We start from the raw sequence: 15,985 nt of genomic DNA, 5'->3' as shown, positions 1-15,985 counted from the left end.
GTAGAATTCCGGACAGGAATTAGGATTCAGAAAATAGAATTGCCTAAGTAGAACCCAAGAAGTAGTATTTAGGAAATAGGCCTCATGAAGGAGAACACAGGAAGTGGGATTCACAGAAAAGAATTCTGGAGGTAGAACAAGGGAAGTAGCATTCAGGGAACAGAATTCCGGAAGTAGAACACAGGAAGTAGTATTCAGGAAATAATCCTCATGAAGGAGAATATAAGAAGTAGGATTCAGGAAATAGAATTCCGGAAGCTGGAAACAGGAAGTAGTATTCAGAAAGTATTCATGAAGGACAACACAGGAAGTAGGACTCATGGAATAGAATTGCAGAAGTAAACACAAGAAGTAGGATTCAGGAAATAGAATTCCGGAAGTATGACACAGGAAGTAAGATTCAGGAAATAGCACTCAGGAAGGAGAACAGAGGAAGTATGATTCAGGAAATGGAATTCCGGTATTAGAGCACACGAATTCGGATTCAGGAAAAAGAATTCCGGAAGTACAATGTGGAATTAGGATTCACGAAATAGAACTCAGGAAGGAGAACACAGGAAGTAGGATTCAGGAAACAGAATTCCAGAAGTAGAACACAGGAAGTGGTATTCAGGAATTAATCCTCATGAAGGGTAAAATAGGAAGTAGCATTCAGGGACAAGAAATCCCGAAGTAGAACACAGGAACAAGGATTTAGGAAATAGAATTCCGGAAGTACAACATAGGAAGTAAAATTCAGGAAATAGAATCCCGGAAGTAGATCTCAGCAAGTAGGATTGACAAAAGAGAATTGCGGAAGTACAACACTGGAATTCGGATTCACAAAATAGAACTCAGGAAGGAGAACACAGGAATTAACATTCAGGAAATAGAACTCAGGAAGGAGAACACAGGAAGTAGGATTCAGGAAACAGAATTCCGGAAGAAGAACACAGGAAGTAGAATTCAGGAAATAGAACTCAGGAAGTAGAACACAGGAAATAGGATTCAGGAAAAAGAATTCCTGGATTACAACACAGGAAATAAAATTTAGGAAATAGAACTCCCAAAGGAGAACACAGGAAGTAAGATTCAAGAAACGAAACTCAGGAAGGAGAACACAGGAATTAGGATTGAGGAAATAGAACTCAGGAAGTAGAACACAGGAAGTAGGATTCAGGGAATACAATTCCAGAAGTAGAACACAGGAAGTAGGATTCTGTAAATAGATCTAAGCAAGTAGAACACAGGATGTAGGATACTGGAAATAGGCCTCATCAAAGAGGGCACAGGAAGTTGGATTGAGGAAATAGACCTCAGGAAGCACAACAAAGGAAGTAGGATTCAAGAAATAGAATTCTGGAATTAGCACACAGGAAGTAGGGTTTAGGAAATAGGATTCTGGAAGTAGAACACAGGAATTAGAATTCAGGAAATAGATCTTAGGAAGTAGAATACAGGAATTCAGAATAAGAAATAGAACTCAGGAAGAGAACACAGGGAGAAGGATTCAGGAAATAGAATTCCGGAAGTATAACACAGGTAGCAAGATTCAGGAAATAGAATTCCGCAAGTAGAACACAGGAAGTAGTGTATAGGAAATAGGTCTCATGAAGGAGAACACAGGAAATAGGGTTCAGGGAATAGAATTCCGAAAGTAGAACACAGGAAATAGGTTTCAGGAAATAGAACTTATGGAGTAGAACTCAGGAAATAGAATTCAGGAAATAGAATTCCTGAAGTAGAACACAGGAATTACGATTCAGGAAATAGAATTTAGGAAGCACAACACAGGAAGTAGGAGTCAGGAAATAAAACTCCGGAAGCAGAACACAAGAAGTATGATTAAGGAAATAGGACTAATGATAGAAAAGACAGGAAGTTGGATTCGGGAAAGAGAAATACAGAAGTACAACTTGAGAAGTAAGTTTCATTAAATAGAACTCCTTCCTGAGTTCTATTGAAGGACAACACAGGAAGAAGGATTCAGGAAATAGAACTCAGGAAGCAGAACACAGGAAGTAGGATTCACGAAATAGTCCTCATGAAGGAGAGAACAGGAAGTTGGATGCAGGAAACACAACTCAGGAAATAGAACACAGGAAGTAGGATTCCGGAAATAGAATTCTGGAAGGAGAACACAGGAAGTAGAATTTAGGAAATAGAATTCCGGAAGTACAACACAGGAAGTAGGATTCAGGAAATAGATCTGAGGAAGTAGAACACAAGAATAAAATTCAGGAAAGATAACTCAGGGAGTAGGTCACAGGAAGTAGGATTCAGGAAGTAGAACTTAGGAAGTAGAACACAGGATTCAGATTCAGAAAGAGAACTCAGGAAGCAGAACACAGGGAGTAGGATACAGGAGATAGAATTCCAGAAGTGGAACACAGGAAACAAGATTCAGAAAATAGAATGCCGGAGGTAGAACACATGAAGTAGTATTCAGGAAATCGGTCTCATGAAGGAGAACACAGGAAGTAGGATTCAAGGAATAGAATTCAGGAAATAGAACACAGGAAATAGGATTCAGGAAATAGAACTCAGGAAGTAGAACACAGGATGTCAGATTCATGAAATAGGCCCTATGAAAGAGAGCACAGGAAGTTGGATTCAGGAAATCGAACTCAGGAAGTAGACCACACGAAAAAGCATTCAGGAAATAGGCCTGAAGAAGGAGAACACAGGAAGTAGGATTCAGGGAATACAATTACGGAAGCAGAACACAGCAAGCAATATTCAGGAAATAGGCCTCATGAAGCAGAATCCAGGAGCTAGCATTCAGGATATAGAATTTCTCAAGTAGAACAAAGGAAGTAGGATTCAGGAAACAGAATTCCAGCCGTAGAACACAGGAAATAGGACTCAGGAAATAGAACTGAGGAACGAGAACACTGGAAGTAGGATTCAGGAAATAGAACTCAGGAAGTACAACGCAGGATGTAGTATTCTGCAAATAGGCCTCATGAAAGAAAGCACAGGAAGTTGGATTCAGGAAATAGAACTCAGGAAGTAGAACACAGGAAGTAGGATTCAGGAATACAACATAGGAAGCAGAAAACAGGAATTCAGATTCAGAAATAGAACTCAGGAAGCAGTACACAGGGAGTAGCTTTCAGGAAATAGAATTCCGGAAGTGGAACACAGGAATTAGGAGTCAGGAAATGGAACTCAGGATGTAGAACAAAAGACTAAGATTCAGCAAATAGAACTCAGGAAGGAGAACACAGGGAGTAGGATTCAGGCAATAGAATTCCAGAAGTCGAACACAGGAAGCAGGATTCAGGAAATAGAATTCCAGAAGTAGAACACAGGAATTACTACTCAGGAAATCGGCCTCATATAGAGAACACAGGAAGTAGGATTCAAGGAATAGAATTCCGGAAGTAGCAGACAGGAAATAGAACTCAGGAAGTAGAACACAGGAAGTAGCATTCAGAAAATAGAACTTAGGAAGTAGAACAGAGGAAGTAGGATTCAGGAAATAGAATTCCATATGTAGAAAACAGGAAGTAGGATTCAGGAAATAGGTCTCATTAAGGAGCACACAGGAAGTTGGATTCAGGAAAGAGAACTGAGAAAATAGAACACAGGAGGTAGAATTCAGGAAATAGAATTCAGGAAGTAGAACACAGGAAGTAAGATTCAGGAAATAGGTCTCATGAAGGAGAGCACAGGAAGTTGAATTCAGGAAATAGAACTCAGAAAGGAGAACACACGTAGTAGGATTCAGCAAGTAGAATTCCGGACAGGAATTAGGATTCAGAAAATAGAATTGCCTAAGTAGAACCCAAGAAGTAGTATTTAGGAAATAGGCCTCATGAAGGAGAACACAGGAAGTGGGATTCACAGAAAAGAATTCTGGAGGTAGAACAAGGGAAGTAGCATTCAGGGAACAGAATTCCGGAAGTAGAAAACAGGAAGTAGTATTCAGGAAATAATCCTCATGAAGGAGAATATAAGAAGTAGGATTCAGGAAATAGAATTCCGGAAGCAGGAAACAGGAAGTAGTATTCAGAAAGTATTCATGAAGGACAACACAGGAAGTAGGACTCATGGAAGAGAATTCCAGAAGTAAACACAAGAAGTAGGATTCAGGAAATAGAATTCCGGAAGTATGACACAGGAAGTAAGATTCAGGAAATAGCACTCAGGAAGGAGAACAGAGGAAGTATGATTCAGGAAATGGAATTCCGGTATTAGAGCACAAGAATTCGGATTCAGGAAAAAGAATTCCGGAAGTACAACGTGGAATTAGGATTCACGAAGTAGAACTCAGGAAGGAGAACACAGGAAGTAGGATTCAGGAAACAGAATTCCAGAAGTAGAACACAGGAAGTAGTATTCAGTAATTAATCCTCATGAAGGGTAAAATAGGAAGTAGCATTCAGGGACAAGAAATCCCGAAGTAGAACACAGGAACAAGGATTCAGGAAATAGAATTCCGGAAGTACAACATAGGAAGTAAAATTCAGGAAATAGAATCCCGGAAGCAGATCTCAGCAAGTAGGATTGACAAAAGAGAATTGCGGAAGTACAACACTGGAATTCGGATTCACAAAATAGAACTCAGGAAGGAGAACACAGGAATTAACATTCAGGAAATAGAACTCAGGAAGGAGAACACAGGAAGTAGGATTCAGGAAACAGAATTCCGGAAGAAGAACACAGGAAGTAGAATTCAGGAAATAGAACTCAGGAAGTAGAAGACAGGAAATAGGATTCAGGAAAAAGTATTCCTGGATTACAACACAGGAAATAAAATTTAGGAAATAGAACTCCCAAAGGAGAACACAGGAAGTAAGATTCAAGAAACGAAACTCAGGAAGGAGAACACAGGAATTAGGATTGAGGAAATAGAACTCAGGAAGTAGAACACAGGAAGTAGGATTCAGGGAATACAATTCCAGAAGTAGAACACAGGAAGTAGGATTCTGTAAATAGATCTAAGCAAGTAGAACACAGGATGTAGGATACTGGAAATAGGCCTCATCAAAGAGGGCACAGGAAGTTGGATTGAGGAAATAGACCTCAGGAAGCACAACAAAGGAAGTAGGATTCAAGAAATAGAATTCTGGAATTAGCACACAGGAAGTAGGGTTTAGGAAATAGGATTCTGGAAGTAGAACACAGGAATTAGAATTCAGGAAATAGATCTTAGGAAGTAGAATACAGGAATTCAGAATAAGAAATAGAACTCAGGAAGAGAACACAGGGAGAAGGATTCAGGAAATAGAATTCCGGAAGTATAACACAGGTAGCAAGATTCAGGAAATAGAATTCCGCAAGTAGAACACAGGAAGTAGTGTATAGGAAATAGGTCTCATGAAGGAGAACACAGGAAATAGGGTTCAGGGAATAGAATTCCGAAAGTAGAACACAGGAAATAGGTTTCAGGAAATAGATCTTATGGAGTAGAACTCAGGAAATAGAATTCAGGAAATAGAATTCCTGAAGTAGAACACAGGAATTACGATTCAGGAAATAGAATTTAGGAAGCACAACACAGGAAGTAGGAGTCAGGAAATAAAACTCCGGAAGCAGAACACAGGAAGTAGGATTCAGGAAATAGGACTAATGATAGAAAAGACAGGAAGTTGGATTCGGGAAAGAGAAATACAGAAGTACAACTTGAGAAGTAAGTTTCATTAAATAGAACTCCTTCCTGAGTTCTATTGAAGGACAACACAGGAAGAAGGATTCAGGAAATAGAACTCAGGAAGCAGAACACAGGAAATAGGATTCACGAAATAGTCCTCATGAAGGAGAGAACAGGAAGTTGGATGCAGGAAACACAACTCAGGAAATAGAACACAGGAAGTAGGATTCCGGAAATAGAATTCTGGAAGGAGAACACAGGAAGTAGAATTTAGGAAATAGAATTCCGGAAGTACAACACAGGAAGTAGGATTCAGGAAATAGATCTGAGGAAGTAGAACACAAGAATAAAATTCAGGAAAGGTAACTCAGGGAGTAGGTCACAGGAAGTAAGATTCAGGAAGTAGAACTTAGGAAGTAGAACACAGGATTCAGATTCAGAAAGAGAACTCAGGAAGCAGAACACAGGGAGTAGGATACAGGAAATAGAATTCCAGAAGTGGAACACAGGAAACAAGATTCAGAAAATAGAATGCCGGAGGTAGAACACATGAAGTAGTATTCAGGAAATCGGTCTCATGAAGGAGAACACAGGAAGTAGGATTCAAGGAATAGAATTCAGGAAATAGAACACAGGAAATAGGATTCAGGAAATAGAACTCAGGAAGTAGAACACAGGATGTCAGATTCATGAAATAGGCCCTATGAAAGAGAGCACAGGAAGGTGGATGCAGGAAATCGAACTCAGGAAGTAGACCACACGAAAAAGCATTCAGGAAATAGGCCTCAAGAAGGAGAACACAGGAAGTAGGATTCAGGGAATACAATTACGGAAGTAGAACACAGCAAGCAATATTCAGGAAATAGGCCTCATGAAGCAGAATCCAGGAGCTAGGATTCAGGATATAGAATTCCTCAAGTAGAACAAAGGAAGTAGGATTCAGGAAACAGAATTCCAGCGGTAGAACACAGGAAATAGGATTCAGGAAATAGAACTGAGGAACGAGAACACTGGAAGTAGGATTCAGGAAATAGAACTCAGGAAGTAGACCACACGAAAAAGCATTAAGGAAATAGGCCTCAAGAAGGAGAACACAGGAAGTAGGATTCAGGGAATACAATTACGGAAGTAGAACACAGCAAGCAATGTTCAGGAAATAGGCCTCATGAAGCAGAATCCAGGAGCTAGGATTCAGGATATAGAATTCCTCAAGTAGAACAAAGGAAGTAGGATTCAGGAAACAGAATTCCAGCAGTAGAACACAGGAAATAGGATTCAGGAAATAGAACTGAGGAACGAGAACACTGGAAGTAGGATTCAGGAAATAGAACTCAGGAAGTACAACGCAGGATGTAGTATTCTGCAAATAGGCCTCATGAAAGAAAGCACAGGAAGTTGGATTCAGGAAATAGAACTCAGGAAGTAGAACACAGGAAGTAGGATTCAGGAATACAACATAGGAAGCAGAAAACAGGAATTCAGATTCAGAAGTAGAACTCAGGAAGCAGTACACAGGGAGTAGCTTTCAGGAAATAGAATTCCGGAAGTGGAACACAGGAATTAGGAGTCAGGAAATGGAACTCAGGATGTAGAACAAAAGACTAAGATTCAGCAAATAGAACTCAGGAAGGAGAACACAGGGAGTAGGATTCAGGCAATAGAATTCCAGAAGTCGAACACAGGAAGCAGGATTCAGGAAATAGAATTCCAGAAGTACAACACAGGAATTACTACTCAGGAAATCGGCCTCATATAGAGAACACAGGAAGTAGGATTCAAGGAATAGTATTCCGGAAGTAGCAGACAGGAAATAGAACTCAGGAAGTAGAACACAGGAAGTAGCATTCAGAAAATAGAACTTAGGAAGTAGAACAGAGGAAGTAGGATTCAGGAAATAGAATTCCATATGTAGAAAACAGGAAGTAGGATTCAGGAAATAGGTCTCATTAAGGAGCACACAGGAAGTTGGATTCAGGGAAGAGAACTGAGAAAATAGAACACAGGAAGTAGAATTCAGGAAATAGAATTCAGGAAGTAGAACACAGGAAGTAAGATTCAGGAAATAGGTCTCATGAAGGAGAGCACAGGAAGTTGAATTCAGGAAATAGAACTCAGAAAGGAGAACACACGTAGTAGGATTCAGCAAGTAGAATTCCGGACAGGAATTAGGATTCAGAAAATAGAAATGCCTAAGTAGAACCCAAGAAGTAGTATTTAGGAAATAGGCCTCATGAAGGAGAACACAGGAAGTGGGATTCACAGAAAAGAATTCTGGAGGTAGAACAAGGGAAGTAGCATTCAGGGAACAGAATTCCGGAAGTAGAACACAGGAAGTAGTATTCAGGAAATAATCCTCATGAAGGAGAATATAAGAAGTAGGATTCAGGAAATAGAATTCCAGAAGCTGGAAACAGGAAGTAGTATTCAGAAAGTATTCATGAAGGACAACACAGGAAGTAGGACTCATGGAATAGAATTCCAGAAGTAAACACAAGAAGTAGGATTCAGGAAATAGAATTCCAGAAGTATGACACAGGAAGTAAGATTCAGGAAATAGCACTCAGGAAGGAGAACAGAGGAAGTATGATTCAGGAAATGGAATTCCGGTATTAGAGCACACGAATTCGGATTCAGGAAAAAGAATTCCGGAAGTACAATGTGGAATTAGGATTCACGAAATAGAACTCAGGAAGGAGAACACAGGAAGTAGGATTCAGGAAACAGAATTCCAGAAGTAGAACACAGGAAGTAGTATTCAGGAATTAATCCTCATGAAGGGTAAAATAGGAAGTAGCATTCAGGGACAAGAAATCCCGAAGTAGAACACAGGAACAAGGATTTAGGAAATAGAATTCCGGAAGTACAACATAGGAAGTAAAATTCAGGAAATAGAATCCCGGAAGTAGATCTCAGCAAGAAGGATTGACAAAAGAGATTTGCGGAAGTACAACACTGGAATTCGGATTCACAAAATAGAACTCAGGAAGGAGAACACAGGAATTAACATTCAGGAAATAGAACTCAGGAAGGAGAACACAGGAAGTAGGATTCAGGAAACAGAATTCCGGAAGAAGAACACAGGAAGTAGAATTCAGGAAATAGAACTCAGGAAGTAGAACACAGGAAATAGGATTCAGGAAAAAGAATTCCTGGATTACAACACAGGAAATAAAATTTAGGAAATAGAACTCCCAAAGGAGAACACAGGAAGTAAGATTCAAGAAACGAAACTCAGGAAGGAGAACACAGGAATTAGGATTGAGGAAATAGAACTCAGGAAGTAGAACACAGGAAGTAGGATTCAGGGAATACAATTCCAGAAGTAGAACACAGGAAGTAGGATTCTGTAAATAGATCTAAGCAAGTAGAACACAGGATGTAGGATACTGGAAATAGGCCTCATCAAAGAGGGCACAGGAAGTTGGATTGAGGAAATAGACCTCAGGAAGCACAACAAAGGAAGTAGGATTCAATAAATAGAATTCTGGAATTAGCACACAGGAAGTAGGGTTTAGGAAATAGGATTCTGGAAGTAGAACACAGGAATTAGAATTCAGGAAATAGATCTTAGGAAGTAGAATACAGGAATTCAGAATAAGAAATAGAACTCAGGAAGAGAACACAGGGAGAAGGATTCAGGAAATAGAATTCCGGAAGTATAACACAGGTAGCAAGATTCAGGAAATAGAATTCCGCAAGTAGAACACAGGAAGTAGTGTATAGGAAATAGGTCTCATGAAGGAGAACACAGGAAATAGAGTTCAGGGAATAGAATTCCGAAAGTAGAACACAGGAAATAGGTTTCAGGAAATAGATCTTATGGAGTAGAACTCAGGAAATAGAATTCAGGAAATAGAATTCCTGAAGTAGAACACAGGAATTACGATTCAGGAAATAGAATTTAGGAAGCACAACACAGGAAGTAGGAGTCAGGAAATAAAACTCCGGAAGCAGAACACAGGAAGTAGGATTCAGGAAATAGGACTAATGATAGAAAAGACAGGAAGTTGGATTCGGGAAAGAGAAATACAGAAGTACAACTTGAGAAGTAAGTTTCATTAAATAGAACTCCTTCCTGAGTTCTATTGAAGGACAACACAGGAAGAAGGATTCAGGAAATAGAACTCAGGAAGCAGAACACAGGAAGTAGGATTCACGAAATAGTCCTCATGAAGGAGAGAACAGGAAGTTGGATGCAGGAAACACAACTCAGGAAATACAACACAGGAAGTAGGATTCCGGAAATAGAATTCTGGAAGGAGAACACAGGAAGTAGAATTTAGGAAATAGAATTCCGGAAGTACAACACAGGAAGTAGGATTCAGGAAATAGATCTGAGGAAGTAGAACACAAGAATAAAATTCAGGAAAGATAACTCAGGGAGTAGGTCACAGGAAGTAGGATTCAGGAAGTAGAACTTAGGAAGTAGAACACAGGATTCAGATTCAGAAAGAGAACTCAGGAAGCAGAACACAGGGAGTAGGATACAGGAAATAGAATTCCAGAAGTGGAACACAGGAAACAAGATTCAGAAAATAGAATGCCGGAGGTAGAACACATGAAGTAGTATTCAGGAAATCGGTCTCATGAAGGAGAACACAGGAAGTAGGATTCAAGGAATAGAATTCAGGAAATAGAACACAGGAAATAGGATTCAGGAAATAGAACTCAGGAAGTAGAACACAGGATGTCAGATTCATGAAATAGGCCCTATGAAAGAGAGCACAGGAAGTTGGATTCAGGAAATCGAACTCAGGAAGTAGACCACACGAAAAAGCATTCAGGAAATAGGCCTCAAGAAGGAGAACACAGGAAGTAGGATTCAGGGAATACAATTACGGAAGTAGAACACAGCAAGCAATATTCAGGAAATAGGCCTCATGAAGCAGAATCCAGGAGCTAGAATTCAGGATATAGAATTGTTAAGTAGAACAAAGGAAGTAGGATTCAGGAAACAGCATTTCAGCAGTAGAACACAGGAAATAGAATTCAGGAAATAGAACTGAGGAACGAGAACACTGGAAGTAGGATTCAGGAAATAGAACTCAGGAAGTAGACCACACGAAAAAGCATTCAGGAAATAGGCCTCAAGAAGGAGAACACAGGAAGTAGGATTCAGGGAATACAATTACGGAAGTAGAACACAGCAAGCAATGTTCAGGAAATAGGCCTCATGAAGCAGAATCCAGGAGCTAGGATTCAGGATATAGAATTCCTCAAGTAGAACAAAGGAAGTAGGATTCAGGAAACAGAATTCCAGCAGTAGAACACAGGAAATAGGATTCAGGAAATAGAACTGAGGAACGAGAACACTGGAAGTAGGATTCAGGAAATAGAACTCAGGAAGTACAACGCAGGATGTAGTATTTTGCAAATAGGCCTCATGAAAGAAAGCACAGGAAGTTGGATTCAGGAAATAGAACTCAGGAAGTAGAACACAGGAAGTAGGATTCAGGAATACAACATAGGAAGCAGAAAACAGGAATTCAGATTCAGAAGTAGAACTCAGGAAGCAGTACACAGGGAGTAGCTTTCAGGAAATAGAATTCCGGAAGTGGAACACAGGAATTAGGAGTCAGGAAATGGAACTCAGGATGTAGAACAAAAGACTAAGATTCAGCAAATAGAACTCAGGAAGGAGAACACAGGGAGTAGGATTCAGGCAATAGAATTCCAGAAGTCGAACACAGGAAGCAGGATTCAGGAAATAGAATTCCAGAAGTAGAACACAGGAATTACTACTCAGGAAATCGGCCTCATATAGAGAACACAGGAAGTAGGATTCAAGGAATAGTATTCCGGAAGTAGCAGACAGGAAATAGAACTCAGGAAGTAGAACACAGGAAGTAGCATTCAGAAAATAGAACTTAGGAAGTAGAACAGAGGAAGTAGGATTCAGGAAATAGAATTCCATATGTAGAAAACAGGAAGTAGGATTCAGGAAATAGGTCTCATTAAGGAGCACACAGGAAGTTGGATTCAGGAAAGAGAACTGAGAAAATAGAACACAGGAAGTAGAATTCAGGAAATAGAATTCAGGAAGTAGAACACAGGAAGTAAGATTCAGGAAATAGGTCTCATGAAGGAGAGCACAGGAAGTTGAATTCAGGAAATAGAACTCAGAAAGGAGAACACATGTAGTAGGATTCAGCAAGTAGAATTCCGGACAGGAATTAGGATTCAGAAAATAGAATTGCCTAAGTAGAACCCAAGAAGTAGTATTTAGGAAATAGGCCTCATGAAGGAGAACACAGGAAGTGGGATTCACAGAAAAGAATTCTGGAGGTAGAACAAGGGAAGTAGCATTCAGGGAACAGAATTCCGGAAGTAGAACACAGGAAGTAGTATTCAGGAAATAATCTTCATGAAGGAGAATATAAGAAGTAGGATTCAGGAAATAGAATTCCGGAAGCAGGAAACAGGAAGTAGTATTCAGAAAGTATTCATGAAGGACAACACAGGAAGTAGGACTCATGGAATAGAATTGCAGAAGTAAACACAAGAAGTAGGATTCAGGAAATAGAATTCCGGAAGTATGACACAGGAAGTAAGATTCAGGAAATAGCACTCAGGAAGGAGAACAGAGGAAGTATGATTCAGGAAATGGAATTCCGGTATTAGAGCACACGAATTCGGATTCAGGAAAAAGAATTCCGGAAGTACAATGTGGAATTAGGATTCACGAAATAGAACTCAGGAAGGAGAACACAGGAAGTAGGATTCAGGAAACAGAATTCCAGAAGTAGAACACAGGAAGTGGTATTCAGGAATTAATCCTCATGAAGGGTAAAATAGGAAGTAGCATTCAGGGACAAGAAATCCCGAAGTAGAACACAGGAACAAGGATTTAGGAAATAGAATTCCGGAAGTACAACATAGGAAGTAAAATTCAGGAAATAGAATCACGGAAGTAGATCTCAGCAAGTAGGATTGACAAAAGAGAATTGCGGAAGTACAACACTGGAATTCGGATTCACAAAATAGAACTCAGGAAGGAGAACACAGGAATTAACATTCAGGAAATAGAACTCAGGAAGGAGAACACAGGAAGTAGGATTCAGGAAACAGAATTCCGGAAGAAGAACACAGGAAGTAGAATTCAGGAAATAGAACTCAGGAAGTAGAACACAGGAAATAGGATTCAGGAAAAAGAATTCCTGGATTACAACACAGGAAATAAAATTTAGGAAATAGAACTCCCAAAGGAGAACACAGGAAGTAAGATTCAAGAAACGAAACTCAGGAAGGAGAACACAGGAATTAGGATTGAGGAAATAGAACTCAGGAAGTAGAACACAGGAAGTAGGATTCAGGGAATACAATTCCAGAAGTAGAACACAGGAAGTAGGATTCTGTAAATAGATCTAAGCAAGTAGAACACAGGATGTAGGATACTGGAAATAGGCCTCATCAAAGAGGGCACAGGAAGTTGGATTGAGGAAATAGACCTCAGGAAGCACAACAAAGGAAGTAGGATTCAAGAAATAGAATTCTGGAATTAGCACACAGGAAGTAGGGTTTAGGAAATAGGATTCTGGAAGTAGAACACAGGAATTAGAATTCAGGAAATAGATCTTAGGAAGTAGAATACAGGAATTCAGAATAAGAAATAGAACTCAGGAAGAGAACACAGGGAGAAGGATTCAGGAAATAGAATTCCGGAAGTATAACACAGGTAGCAAGATTCAGGAAATAGAATTCCGCAAGTAGAACACAGGAAGTAGTGTATAGGAAATAGGTCTCATGAAGGAGAACACAGGAAATAGGGTTCAGGGAATAGAATTCCGAAAGTAGAACACAGGAAATAGGTTTCAGGAAATAGAACTTATGGAGTAGAACTCAGGAAATAGAATTCAGGAAATAGAATTCCTGAAGTAGAACACAGGAATTACGATTCAGGAAATAGAATTTAGGAAGCACAACACAGGAAGTAGGAGTCAGGAAATAAAACTCCGGAAGCAGAACACAAGAAGTATGATTAAGGAAATAGGACTAATGATAGAAAAGACAGGAAGTTGGATTCGGGAAAGAGAAATACAGAAGTACAACTTGAGAAGTAAGTTTCATTAAATAGAACTCCTTCCTGAGTTCTATTGAAGGACAACACAGGAAGAAGGATTCAGGAAATAGAACTCAGGAAGCAGAACACAGGAAGTAGGATTCACGAAATAGTCCTCATGAAGGAGAGAACAGGAAGTTGGATGCAGGAAACACAACTCAGGAAATAGAACACAGGAAGTAGGATTCCGGAAATAGAATTCTGGAAGGAGAACACAGGAAGTAGAATTTAGGAAATAGAATTCCGGAAGTACAACACAGGAAGTAGGATTCAGGAAATAGATCTGAGGAAGTAGAACACAAAAATAAAATTCAGGAAAGATAACTCAGGGAGTAGGTCACAGGAAGTAGGATTCAGGAAGTAGAACTTAGGAAGTAGAACACAGGATTCAGATTCAGAAAGAGAACTCAGGAAGCAGAACACAGGGAGTAGGATACAGGAGATAGAATTCCAGAAGTGGAACACAGGAAACAAGATTCAGAAAATAGAATGCCGGAGGTAGAACACATGAAGTAGTATTCAGGAAATCGGTCTCATGAAGGAGAACACAGGAAGTAGGATTCAAGGAATAGAATTCAGGAAATAGAACACAGGAAATAGGATTCAGGAAATAGAACTCAGGAAGTAGAACACAGGATGTCAGATTCATGAAATAGGCCCTATGAAAGAGAGCACAGGAAGGTGGATGCAGGAAATCGAACTCAGGAAGTAGACCACACGAAAAAGCATTCAGGAAATAGGCCTCAAGAAGGAGAACACAGGAAGTAGGATTCAGGGAATACAATTACGGGAGTAGAACACAGCATGCAATGTTCAGGAAATAGGCCTCATGAAGCAGAATCCAGGAGCTAGGATTCAGGATATAGAATTCCTCAAGTAGAACAAAGGAAGTAGGATTCAGGAAACAGAATTCCAGCAGTAGAACACAGGAAATAGGATTCAGGAAATAGAACTGAGGAACGAGAACACTGGAAGTAGGATTCAGGAAATAGAACTCAGGAAGTACAACGCAGGATGTAGTATTCTGCAAATAGGCCTCATGAAAGAAAGCACAGGAAGTTGGATTCAGGAAATAGAACTCAGGAAGTAGAACACAGGAAGTAGGATTCAGGAATACAACATAGGAAGCAGAAAACAGGAATTCAGATTCAGAAGTAGAACTCAGGAAGCAGTACACAGGGAGTAGCTTTCAGGAAATAGAATTCCGGAAGTGGAACACAGGAATTAGGAGTCAGGAAATGGAACTCAGGATGTAGAAAAAAAGACTAAGATTCAGCAAATAGAACTCAGGAAGGAGAACACAGGGAGTAGGATTCAGGCAATAGAATTCCAGAAGTCGAACACAGGAAGCAGGATTCAGGAAATAGAATTCCAGAAGTAGAACACAGGAATTACTACTCAGGAAATCGGCCTCATATAGAGAACACAGGAAGTAGGATTCAAGGAATAGAATTCCGGAAGTAGCAGACAGGAAATAGAACTCAGGAAGTAGAACACAGGAAGTAGCATTCAGAAAATAGAACTTAGGAAGTAGAACAGAGGAAGTAGGATTCAGGAAATAGAATTCCATATGTAGAAAACAGGAAGTAGGATTCAGGAAATAGGTCTCATTAAGGAGCACACAGGAAGTTGGATTCAGGAAAGAGAACTGAGAAAATAGAACACAGGAAGTAGAATTCAGGAAATAGAATTCAGGAAGTAGAACACAGGAAGTAAGATTCAGGAAATAGGTCTCATGAAGGAGAGCACAGGAAGTTGAATTCAGGAAATAGAACTCAGAAAGGAGAACACACGTAGTAGGATTCAGCAAGTAGAATTCCGGACAGGAATTAGGATTCAGAAAATAGAATTGCCTAAGTAGAACCCAAGAAGTAGTATTTAGGAAATAGGCCTCATGAAGGAGAACACAGGAAGTGGGATTCACAGAAAAGAATTCTGGAGGTAGAACAAGGGAAGTAGCATTCAGGGAACAGAATTCCGGAAGTAGAACACAGGAAGTAGTATTCAGGAAATAATCCTCATGAAGGAGAATATAAGAAGTAGGATTCAGGAAATAGAATTCCGGAAGCAGGAAACAGGAAGTAGTATTCAGAAAGTATTCATGAAGGACAACACAGGAAGTAGGACTCATGGAATAGAATTCCAGAAGTAAACACAAGAAGTAGGATTCAGGAAATAGAATTCCGGAAGTATGACACAGGAAGTAAGATTCAGGAAATAGCACTCAGGAAGGAGAACAGAGGAAGTATGATTCAGGAAATGGAATTCCGGTATTAGAGCACACGAATTCGTATTCAGGAAAAAGAATTCCGGAAGTACAATGTGGAATTAGGATTCACGAAATAGAA

Source organism: Cavia porcellus, unplaced genomic scaffold, assembly GCF_034190915.1.
Source record: "Cavia porcellus strain 051 isolate PalLab524CR breed Dunkin Hartley unplaced genomic scaffold, mCavPor4.1 scaffold_9, whole genome shotgun sequence".
Taxonomy (NCBI): Eukaryota; Metazoa; Chordata; class Mammalia; order Rodentia; family Caviidae; genus Cavia; species Cavia porcellus.
Note: the sequence above shows the minus strand (reverse complement) of the source record.